General features: G+C 29.8%; 1 protein-coding gene across 1 annotated transcript in view; it reads right to left on the bottom strand.

Annotated features, from left to right (window-relative positions):
- LOC117112358 overlaps nucleotides 1–9030 on the bottom strand; it is a 30179-nt gene extending 21149 nt beyond the window's left edge. The window contains exon 1 of the transcript XR_004446022.1: nucleotides 8878–9030. The gene's annotated coding sequence lies outside the window, so the exon portion shown is untranslated. The remainder of the gene's footprint in view (nucleotides 1–8877) is intronic.
- Nucleotides 9031–12648: the final 3618 nt, after the last annotated feature.

Raw genomic sequence — 12648 nt, 5'->3', positions numbered from 1 at the left:
TATTGACAGCTCCCGAAACTGGTCTATCCTATTGTTTAAAGAAGCGTTCGCTATACGTAGACTACACCCTTTGCTTAACAATGGGCTCAGAGCTTCAAAAGAGCTTTCTTAGTTTTTGTAGGTATCTTTGATCATTATTAGAGTAAGAATGCTTTGATCTTTTGTTTAAATCACTGCTATGTCACCTACTAGAGGTAATGTTTTGATTGGTTAAACACTGTTGGTACTAGTGCATATAAGCTTGCTAATATGGATAATTTTTTCATTCCTGATGATGATATAATTAATGTCGAAATATTGAAACCCAACACGATGGCGTGTATTTCAATACTTGGAGTATGTATTATACTTTCTTAAATAATACAATATGGCAGCAAAAATGATGATTTAAATTTACGACAACAAAAAAGCAAAAAGAAAACATCCAAATATAAAACCAATCATTAAAAAAAGCATCATTATATACACATACAAAAAGTAAGTATTAAGTATCATATTGATATGATTATTTCTGAAATAGTTAGTGTATTGTAACACTAGTGGAAATTGATATAATGATTAATGCTGAGGGCCAGCAAGGCCTGAAGGAATTTTTTTAACACATGAGTGTAACCTTTAGTATAAATCAATGTGTGTGTTTTAATGTTAGTTTTATTATGAAACTGTTATAGTAGTCAACAATTGCTATAGTGATAGGATTAGTGCATGTATTAACATTTAGCTGTGTGTATGTGAATTGTTGCTGCAGTAGCTAGCCCAAGTAGTTGAAATGCCATGTAAATTTACACAGTACGATGAATTGTCATGAGTTTACTATTTTGAAAGACATTCATCAGAGAAATGAAAATTTCTTTAAGCATTTGAGAGAATACATTAATAACATTTTTGGTACAGACTGGTACCATGTGATGATTTAATCTACAAAGGCTAGGGTACGAATCGATTAAGTGTAGACCTACTACCTCATTATTCAAAATTTGTTTCACCTTGCATCTTTAAAATAGATCTAGAAAGGCCTCAAATATTCTTATTAAATGTTTCATTTCCTTATTTTATTATGGTCCATTATTCAAGGAAAATTAGGGTCCACTTATTCAAGGAAGTCTATTTTATTCAAGGAATTCCTTACTTTTTCATACATACTGGTACTGAAATTGAAGTAACATTCTTCGGGTTCTAATGAACGTTTTTCTACGCATGTCACTTTTCAAATTAATTAATTTTAGTTTGGTATTAATTTCACTTCAATTTCATTTCTTTAACTGGCAAACAAAACATAATATAATGAAATAAGCATGATTTTTTTTATGTTGATTAACTTTCACTACGGACATGCACAGTTAGAACTATGAATTGGCTTATTGAAATTAATACGAGGTAAAAACAAATAGAAAAAAAAAATAACTACATAAAATCAAACAAAAAAATATGACAACGTATAAAAGCCTGATTTGTTATAATATTAATTATATTTATAAAAAAAAAATTATCAAACATATATTATTTATGATTATTTTTTAATAACATTACCTTTGTTTATATTATTTTTATTAACACTAATGTACTGTAGTGAAAGGAATTAATTTAGTAATGATTACCGTAAATATTCCAATAAGTGCCGTAGCACTTAAAACGTTTTGGTAGTATTTAGCGTGGCACTTAGCAACAACTGGCATTGGTGTGGCGCTTACTTGTGAGCGAGCTGCACTTATTCAAGACCAGCGCTTCATTAATTTCATTTGGTATTTACGGTACTTTGGTATTTATTCACATATTCATAAATCAATTAATTATTAATAGTGTGGGTTTTTAAGTACTCAGGTACGGTATTAAGTTTAACTGCTCATTCGGTTTTGTTTAAGGTTTACTTACATATTGAATAAAGATATCCTGTGTGATGAATAGTATAACCTTGTACTAACTGATGATCAGATACTGCATGAATGACCAGTAGTCAAGTTTAAGGACAAGCAGTGATATTTAAAAAAAAAAAATATGCTCTATTAACCTATTTGAGGATAGGTGATTTCTTAAGATAGAAATAATAGATTTTAAGAGGCAAACATGTGATATTGTAATAAATACTGTATAATAAAAAATGTATTTTCAAATTTAACTGGGACTAATCCTTCTAAATACTTATTATTGGTATTTTTATTGATATTTGAGAGAAAATATGATTTTAAAAGGACACAATCAATTGGTACATTCAAATAATCAACAAGCAAAATAATGACAAACAACAAAATTAAGTAAAATAACAATATAAAAATAAAAACCCTTAGCAAAAACAATTATAATTACAAACATGGAAACATTCATACTAATTATAGTAAACACAGGAACAGCATGTTTAAAAGACACAGTAAACCATTTGTGGAGGAAAGGTCACAAACTAAATGCTTTCAGGACAGCCAACTTATGTATTTTACTAGACTTAATAAATAAATATTAGTAAAAAAAAAATTCTTCAAATTTAAAATCTTATTTTGAATGGCAGGATTTTTTTTTAATGTGTGTATATAGATCTATTATATTGTTAGTACATAATCTTATCACCTTTTGTTTTATTGGGTTTTTTTCACCACACTTATTGAACTGCTTTTTAAATATTTTTAATGTACAATTTTTAACTACCTACTTTTTCATTTCATTCATGCATTTTTATTGTTGTGTAATTTGTTTTTATGTATGCGTGTGCGCTTTTTTTTTTATAGTTGTTTTTAATTGTAGGTTGATTGTTCTTTTTATTTTCTTAAATTTATTGTACTTCTTAAATTTATGTAAACATAAATATACTGTAATACAGTTTTACCTGCAAATTTAATGAATAAAAAATACTTGAAATACTAAATTAATTATAAGGCCCAATAACAAAACTATTAGTTTATCATCCTCATGCGCATGTCTTCTATGGTACTGAAAAAAAAATTTAAGAAAAACCTTGTATTAATGTCAATGCAAGTATAAAATCATTAATTATACAGAAGTAGGGATCATGGACAAAAACACTTCAAAGATAAACCACATGTTTTTCAACAATATTATTGTATTTAAAAGATTTAAATCTGGTTTTTGAATTGATAAACAAAGTTAATCAGGAAATGTGTCATGTTGTATTTTCTTTTATGACATTTGCAGGGGCGGATCCAGAGATGTCCAAAAGGGGGGGGGGGGGCCGAAAGGAAAGGCCGAAATTTTGGCCGATCGAGACAAAAATGACCTAGGGGGTCCGGGGACATGCCCCACGAAAAATTTTTGTGTTCTAGACGCCCGAAAATAACATTTGAGGTGTTGTGGGCTATCATTTTTTTTCTTTTTCTTTCTTTTTTTCTTCTTTTTTTCCTTTTTTACCTCCCAACATACTTCATGACCCATCATTCACCTCCACCCGATTTACCCCTTAAGCCACCTTTAACTGCCAGATGACATCATATGCCCCCAAGGGGGCATAGACAAAAAAAAATGGTGAAAACAAATTTTCACCAAAATTCAGGTTAAAATCTATTTTGGGTTTATATATAATTGACATCTCAGGTGATATGTAGTGACTCATTTTGTGGTAAAAGGTATACTATGTCATGCTATCCTATTGTATATTCAAGATCACTATACTGTAGCAACGAAAGTCATACAATTCTATAATTTTTGTTCCTTTTACAGTGATACAGCTGTACACTTCCTCCATGATTGAAAACCATTGTTCACATTAAAAAAAAAACGATTTCCAATTAGATCGATAAGAAAGTTTAATTCCACTAATTCTAATTTAATTCTAAGCCAAATATGTCAACATTTTAAAAAAGATTATTTTAAAATAATTTTCAAATGTAGAAATAAAATCTTTCAATTACATCCTGTTTTATTTATTTTTCTTTTAATGATCCAGGAATTATAATTAAATGTTTAATATATACTAAACGTTGTATAAGTAAACATTTCACTATAAATTTTAGTATGTTTCACTATTTTATATATCTTTATATCATATAAAATATTAAAATTAAAAAATAAAGAAGTCTTTGGCTAAAGCATATCAGTTGCAATTGCTTCAAAATTTGTGAGCAGTTCTTTTCTTTCTGTTTCATATAGAGGGAGAAAAAAGATTTGTTATGTTGAAAAATAAAATGAGGAATCGTATGATGTAAATTATATAGAATAATAAATTATAAAGAATAATAACAAGTTTCTTTGTATAAGCAATACAAATCTGTTTTTATTTAGCTAAAGAAAATCATTTTATAATTTTGTTGCATTATGATTTTATATACTTTGTTTATCTTTGTATGCATTGTCTAATGTGTGCCACTGATATAAAAGTGTTATCCAATAACTATTGTATGTCAATCTGCCTCTTGGACTATAAAATGTGTTTGATAACATTATTGATAATTACAATGAAAGCTATTGTTATTCTGACATTTTTCAGTGATTGTTCCTTATATTATATTTCAAAAGAGATCCAATTACGGTAAATACCCTTTTTAATTTTGAAATAATTATCGCCATACTAATCATACACAAGATACTGTACAAGATACAAGATAACTTTTTTGTCCGAAAGGAAATTACATTTGGATATTACGTCACATGAAAAAATTAAAAAGTCAAACATAAATATAAAGGAAGTGTTAGATATAAATTCCAACATAAAGTCTACAGTACAATATATACAACAATACATTACATAAAGATAATGTGTTTAAGCCAACCAGCCATTAAAGATTCTAATAGAATATGGAACAAAGGAGTTAAGGAACCGACTTGTTCTACAGTTGCAGCAATTTCACCTTTTCCCGGACCATCATTATTTAAATTAATCTTAAAATTCAATTTTTGTTTTTGCTTTTGTCATCTGTTTTTGTTTCTCCTAAAATCTATAATGCCAAATATGAAACTTTTTGTATATTTAGATCCATTTTTATAGTATTAATATTACCAATAGATATAAAATCTTGTTCTTACTAACGGTATGAACAAAAGTGTTCCAGAGATACAGTAGGCCTCGATTAGTCACCCAGAATGTATTATGGATTTTAAGGGCTACCATGATTTCATGTAAACATTGGGTGCTTTTGTCAAAAAAACTGATCATATCACAGAAATTAAAAGTGTGCCAATCTCACACACTCGTGCAATTTGTTTTTCTCTATTTTTTATTTTTATTATTTTATTGTTTTTTTATTGTTATTTTTATTATTACTAGTTTATTATTATTATTATCTCTGCCAGGATATGTTTTCAGTCATGTAAGTTTGTGTCTAGGAAAACGTTCCAGACAAGATATTTAAAAAAACTAATCAACTGATCTGAATGAAAGTTCGTGAGAGTTTAACCAAGTTACAAGGAAGAAATTATTATGAAGTTGTTGGTGACAATCTGGGTTGTGAATTTGAGGGTCATTTAAAGTGCTAAGGTTGTGTGTGTGTTGTGTTCAAAATATCTCAAAAACGGCTGCACAGATCTAAATGGAAATTACTGGGGTGTTATATATACCCTAAGAATGAGGTGATTAAATTTTGGTGACAACCCGAAGTAGGGTGTGGATATAAGGACTATTCAAAAGAAAACGTCCCACACCAGATATTTAAAAAACTAATCAACTGGTCTGAATGAAACTTTCATGAAAGTTTAACAGTTTAACCAAGTTACAAGGAAGAAATTATTAAGTGTTGGTGAAGATCCAAACTTGGGTGTGAAATTTGCCCACACTTTGGGAGACATATTTTATAGAAAGGAATTTGCGGTGGGCGGAGATATGCTCTCTACTGAGTGCTGCTTATTATTATTATTATTATTATTATTATTATTATTATTATTATTATTATTATTATTATTATTACTAAATCAAAATCTTAAAAGAAAAAGCATAACTGACTCGATTAAGAATAATGCTAAAAATCAAAAGAAGCTTTGGGACACCATACATAAATTAATTTCTAAAAATAATCAAAAGATCAACAAAGTTTGTACTAAAGACGGATACACAACAAATGATAAAGAAACTGCCAATATTTTCAACAGCCACTTTACTTCAGTTGGAATAAATCTTTCTTCTAACTTCCCTGTATACAAGCATACTGATTCACGAATTGATCATAACATTTTAGATAAGTTTGAATTTGATTTTATCACAAAAGAGTTTGTTTTCGATGAAATTTGTAAATTTTCATCCAGTAAAGCTAAAGTTCTTGATGGAATTGATTGTAAACTACTCAAACTTGTTTGTGATTCTCTATCTTATATTTTCAATCTATCATTATCAACATCTTCATTTCCTGATGAATGGAAATGTGCAAAAGTCACCCCCATTTTTAAAGATGGTAATAAGAGTGACCAAAATAATTATAGGCCAATCTCTGTGTTACCAATGATATCTAAGATCCTTGAATGAGCAGTTCATGATCAATTGTATAGCTACCTTACTGAAAATAATATCCTAAACGAATCTCAGTCTGGGTTTAAGAAAACCACTCTACTCATATAATACCACTTTGCTTGATGTCATTGTCACTGATTATATTCTCAAAAACACTGTCAAAGGTAATGTAACTGCTGCGCTTTTTCTTGACCTGAAAAAAGCCTTCGACACAGTCAATCACGTAAATTTAATTGATAAAATATGGTATTATAGTGATATTGCCTTAGAGATGTTTAATTGATATTTAAGAAATCAGTCACAAGTTGTTTGTATTAATTCTGATAAGTCTGATTGTAAAAATATTTGTATTAGTATCCCGCAAGGTTCCATATTGGGGACCACTACTTTTTATAATTTATGTGAATTCTCTCCCAAACAGTGTTTCTTGTAAATCTGTTATGTACACCGATGACACCACTCTGCTGTGTAGTTCATCTGACCCATTAATACTTCAGAATGAATTAAATCATAATCTTGACAAAATAGTTAATTGGTTCAATAAAAATCACCTGACACTAAATATTAAAAAGACTAATTTTATGATTTTTGGAACAACACAGAATATTCTAAAATTTAATAATGTTACTGTGAGCTATAATAATGACTCCATTGACAGAGTTGATTTTTTTAAATACCTGGGTGTTACTTTTGACCCGCAGCTTACATGGAACAAACACATTGAAAGCTTATCTTCTAAAGTTTCTAAAAGGATTGGTGTCATCCGTCGTCGTATCAGATATTTTGTACCTCAATTTATTCTTAAGATGTTAGCTAAAACTATTGTTTTACATTTATTTGATTATTGTTCTTGTGTATGGTCAAACTGTTCCATACGATTACCTAATAGCTTACAAGTTCTGTTAAAAACCCTTAGGAAGAATATTACTTTCATGTGATATTAGAACACCAATTAATGATATTTTAAATTTGTTGAACTGGCAAACTCTGAAAAATAGAGACCAATTATTATTTTTAACTTTTAACCTTCAAGGACTTGCTCCCTCCTATCTAATTAATATGTTTGTTTTCCTTGAAAATGATAAAAACACTAGAAGCCAGACAAATAATCATCTTGTAGTTCAACAATGAAAGTATGTCAAGGAAAACAAACTTTTCATTACCTTGCATCCATGAAGTGGAACCAACTACCTAGCAATATAGCTAGGGATTTCCAGAATTTTAACCAATACACATTTAAAAATGCTCTGAATTTTGGTCTCTCTTCTATTTTTGTGATTATGTCCTCTACTTTTGTAATTAAGTCATCTATTTTTGTAATTAACTCCTTTGTTTAATTTTCCTAAATTTTTCTTTTCAATTTTTCAATTTTTGTATTTTATGTTATGTAACTGGACCACAACGAAAACCAGTGCCTTTGCATTGAGCCAGTATATTTGAGCCAGTATATTTGAGTCAGTATAACGAAAGTTAAATAAATAAATAAATAAATTATTATTATAACTATTGCTATAACTACTATTATAATTTTATATTGACATTTTAATTTACTTTATAGAAAATTTATCAACACTTGTTTTGTTGTGAAATAAAATAACTTGTACTTGAAAAAAATAAATATTTCCCTGCCAATTAACATAAACAGTAACATTTGTATATTATTTTAATGACCCTTAATAAATTTAAGGATTTTATAATTAAAAAAATAAACTGTAAATAAACGAAAGCCTTTTCATTTTTAAGAAAAGTAATTCTTATACCCTCTTCCTGTCTAGGAAAAAAAAAACCCTAAATAAATACTTAAATACATATTTAATGATAATAATAAATTGCTATTTATATAGCCCATATTGCACAAACTGCCTCTATTTGCACTTTACTTTAACTAAAGAGGGCTTAATACAATGTAAAAAAAATAAAGATAAACTACAACTGTAGTCCAATTATTAAAAATAATACATTGCAAAAATATTAAGATAAAAAAATTATATGTGGCAAAGACAAGCCAAACCAGTCACTCATTGGAAAATTGATTTTGAGTTACTATTTTAAGTTAAAGAGTAAAATAAGAGCTATAAAACGGTAAAAAAATAATTCAAATCCGACATTTCCTTATGACAAGCATTTAAAGAACAATATTTCAGAAATCAGCCTGCAAAGTTTATGATTTCGGGCAGTTCTCATTCAGATACTATCATGAAATCCTTTGCAACGAGTGGCTGGTTTGGCTTGTCTTTGCCACATACATACTACAGTATATACAGTACCACATTAACTGGACTAGTAATTAATAATACATTGGCCACCTTTATTTGCCAGTTCATTTCCTATTCACTTAAGCACCTCAGATTAATACATTTTAATAAATCACAAAATATTATAAAGAAAACATATTGACAGAAAACTCTAGAAGTCCTAACTTGCATATACTGTACTCATCTTAATGTTATTATATAGGTCAGATTACATGAAGGTAAAGACAATAACATTTTACCAACCTTAGCATAGAATGTACGGTACTAATTGCGAAAAAATATGATATTGAGTGACCTAAAAACTCATCTGCTGAGTTTGGCGAACAACGCCAAGCGGACTAAACATTGGAATGGACATCGTCAACACTATACGATATACAGAACATCACTGCTCCACAGTTCATCAACAATTGTGGAATTGACTTGAGTGAGGTTACTAATATGTCTTTGTGAATTAAGCTACTCAGACAAGCCAGCAGCCAATAGGATGTGGTTTTAGGAAGCCATGGAAAAATGCTTAATCCTTTAGAGTATATATAAGGACTTGAATTTAATTACCAGTATAGTACTTTTAAGAGTAACTTGAATTTTTATTCAATAGTAAAAACGACAGCAAATGTAGTATCACTGTATGAATAAAATCGCCTACAATATTACTTGAAATTTTTTCCATTTTAGCTTACATACTATTTATTGGCCAAATGCACTTTCACTGCCATGTTTGCGCTGACGTGTTAGTTTGCCTACAGGGCATTTTAAAGAGAGTAATTTTGCCTGAAGCTACAGTAATTTGCTGACAGGTATTTGTTTGGGACTAAGTAAATCATTCCCAAGCCACTATGGCCCATAGCCCCGGAGCTTATCCCCAGTTTTAAGTAGCGTGAAGCAGATGAGGGTGTGATCTCACCCTGGGTGGAACGCTAGTCCACCGCAGGTACTCCCAGCAATTCGCTGGCAACCATTTATACAGTTGGGCAGACTGAAGCAATGTACAGAAAGTGCCTTGCTCAAGGACACAAGCAAAATGCACAGCGAAGGATTGAAACCGCGACCTCGAGTTTGGCAAACCAAACTGTTTCCACTGCGAACCGCCTCTAATTTGGAACTACTGTGATGAACTCAAATTAATATACTATGCACCCACCAATTCCACACCCCTCTAATAAACCCCTCTAGTTTGAGACCACTTCTTCAAGGAACAAAATAACAATCTTCAATCACAAAGATAACCCTCTATATATTGGAGACCAAAGCAAGAGACCATTCCAAATGTCATGACCCTAAGGTAGTCTCGATTTGAAGGGCGAACTGTATTAAGTGCCTATTATCATACATTAGTACACACTTGTAGTCCTATCGAAAAATGATTACAGACAAAATGGATTACAAAGTCCTCCACACAGAGCATTAACAATGGGCTTTCTTTTATCTATCATAAAAATACACAAAAGATAAAATAGCTCAGTGGGCTAGTATGACACTTATGGGTGTGATATTAACGACAGTGCTGGATATTCCACAAGTTTAGGGAGCATACACATACAAAAACAGTCCTAGGAAATCAAATGGCAGAAACTGTTTTTAAGAATGATTTGGTAATTTTTGGATGATTCACATTAGAAGATAAAAAAATATTTAAAAATGACTAATATTTGAGATTGGATCCAGATGAATGTCTTCAATGATATTACATTATTGTGGTCAATAATATTGTTTTAATTTCTCATGTTTTGTTTGTTAGTTAACAAATAAATAAATTTAGAAGAACTATATTCTGCTTATTTAAATTAAATATGTTTTAAATTACCAAATTTCTGGCATCAATATATGCTTACCTAACCAATATTGATCAAAACTGAATCCAATTACTTCCAAAAATGTTGAGCTTCAATCCGAGAATTCTCCCTTGATTCCAAATGGGCTTGCTCCTTCATCTGCCTGGAACCCTAGACAGGCAGCCCACTGCAAGTATTAATGATTTCGAATAAAAATAAAATTTTATTTTTGGCCTATTAGAAAAAGTGAAAATTTTAGAAAAAATAAAAGTTTTTCTTTTTTTTTATTACGCCCTCCGCAGCCTTGAAATCTCCAAAGATAAGATATGTATATTTTTTCCTAATTATATCAATTTGAAGCATTTAACCATCCTATTTTACATTCACCAATAAATTTTTTTTTTCTCCACTATCTGAAATTGATTTGATTTGGTTTGATGTATTAGTGTACTCAAAATTACAAAACATAAACAAAGACAATAGAGTAACGGGATTATCGATTAAGCCAACAATGCTGGTGGGGTCCTAAAATGTTTTTGGCAAAACTATTTGCTAAATAAGAAAACAAAATTTTATTTTTATTTTTATTCTGCCCTCGCAAAACAAGGAATAAAAACAGTTTCGTCTAAGGGTGCCATGGTTGGCATACTGTACTGTAGGTTGATGCTTAGACACTAACTGTGAATTTGCTTGATTGATTGATTAATTATATTCAGTTTCAACAAACTACAGAAGTAAATTGGCCTACAAATAAAATTACAAAAAACATATAACATTAAACATATGAAACCAGGATAACCTATAAACTTATTTCTAATAGAGTCCATGGAATAGGAATGGGAAAAAAAATTAATACAACAAAAAATAGATTATTACTGTAAATAATAATTACAAAACCAAATTACTAAGATTTATATAATATATAAATTAAATATATCATAAAAAGGAATCTTTTCTGTGTAAGGTGCTATCTCATCTGAAATAACCTTCCAGTGCACATTCGATCTTTACCTACTGCGGCTGTCTTTAGGTCCAACTTAAAGACTCGCCTCTTTAATTAATTATCTTCATTTTTATTTTTATTTCATTTATTGTTGCATTATCTATTTATGGTTCTGAACTTTGCCACTGCTTCTTTTGATTTGTTTACTTTGTTCTGTGCTTGGATTAGGCATGAATGATCATGACTATCTGTGGGTTGTGAGGTGCCTAAATATGTGGGGTGCAGTGCTTCCTTCCTATCTGCAAAGGAAGGTGCTTTTATATTATGACCTGATTGGATTGGATCATAAATTTAAAAACACCTTTGATCTATGATTTTCCAACTGTGAAAACTCAAATAGTTATGCTACATAAATTGCCATTACTATTCATTATTAATTAAAAAAATATTTTCATTCTTCCTCTCTGTCCTTGTTCAAATCACTTTTTAATAATGGGTCATTAAATTTCATCTTTGGCCCTATAAAAAATATTATTAGTTTTATCAGTTTATTCTAGGCTGGAACAGTGATGATGGAGGGAGGCTTTTTATTAATTTTTATTTTTCTAAAGGCAAATATCACCCTTGGCTTGTTTGCTGGTGCATTGATATTTAAAGTAAAACATGATTCAGATAATACAAAGAAGACATACTATCTATCTAATTACAAAATAAATAAAAATCCAATTTTTTTTTTTATCTCAAAAACAGGTTTTTTTTTCAATACCACAGAAGGCATGTGCGCAAGGGTGATAAACTAATAATTTTTTGATTGGACCTTATTTTTCTAAAGTAGGGAAATGTTTTTCTGTGTCTTCCCTTAGTAGTACCCTCAGAATTTTAATGATGATCAAATCACTGCACGTATATTATTGAGTAGATTTTAACAAAACCACCTGTGTACTGAACAGGGTAAATGTTGCTGGTTGGTGCATCTAGACAATAAAAACTTATTGCAGCAAAACAAGACATGTTGACTATACATGTTGTCAGGGGGGATAACTTATTCCTTCATGGTTGAAAATTATTAGATGAATAAATATTTAGCTGGTATATCATTACCTCAAGATTCAAGATAGCTTTTACTGTCCATTAAAAAATAATATCATTAGAAGAAACCAAAAAGAAGTTTAAAGAGCACCCAAATTAGTTTAAAGAGCACCCAAATTATCTAAAATTGCCAAACACACACCCCCACATACACACACATATATATCTGTCTCTTATACACATCTCACAGAGAAGGATTGAAACCGC

Source organism: Anneissia japonica, unplaced genomic scaffold (assembly GCF_011630105.1).
Source record: "Anneissia japonica isolate Jap-2015-1 unplaced genomic scaffold, ASM1163010v1 scaffold581_len1011336_cov187, whole genome shotgun sequence".
NCBI classification, from domain to species: domain Eukaryota; kingdom Metazoa; phylum Echinodermata; class Crinoidea; order Comatulida; family Comatulidae; genus Anneissia; species Anneissia japonica.
The sequence above is the reverse complement of the archived record's forward strand: the minus strand, read 5'-3'. Positions and strand labels throughout refer to the sequence as shown.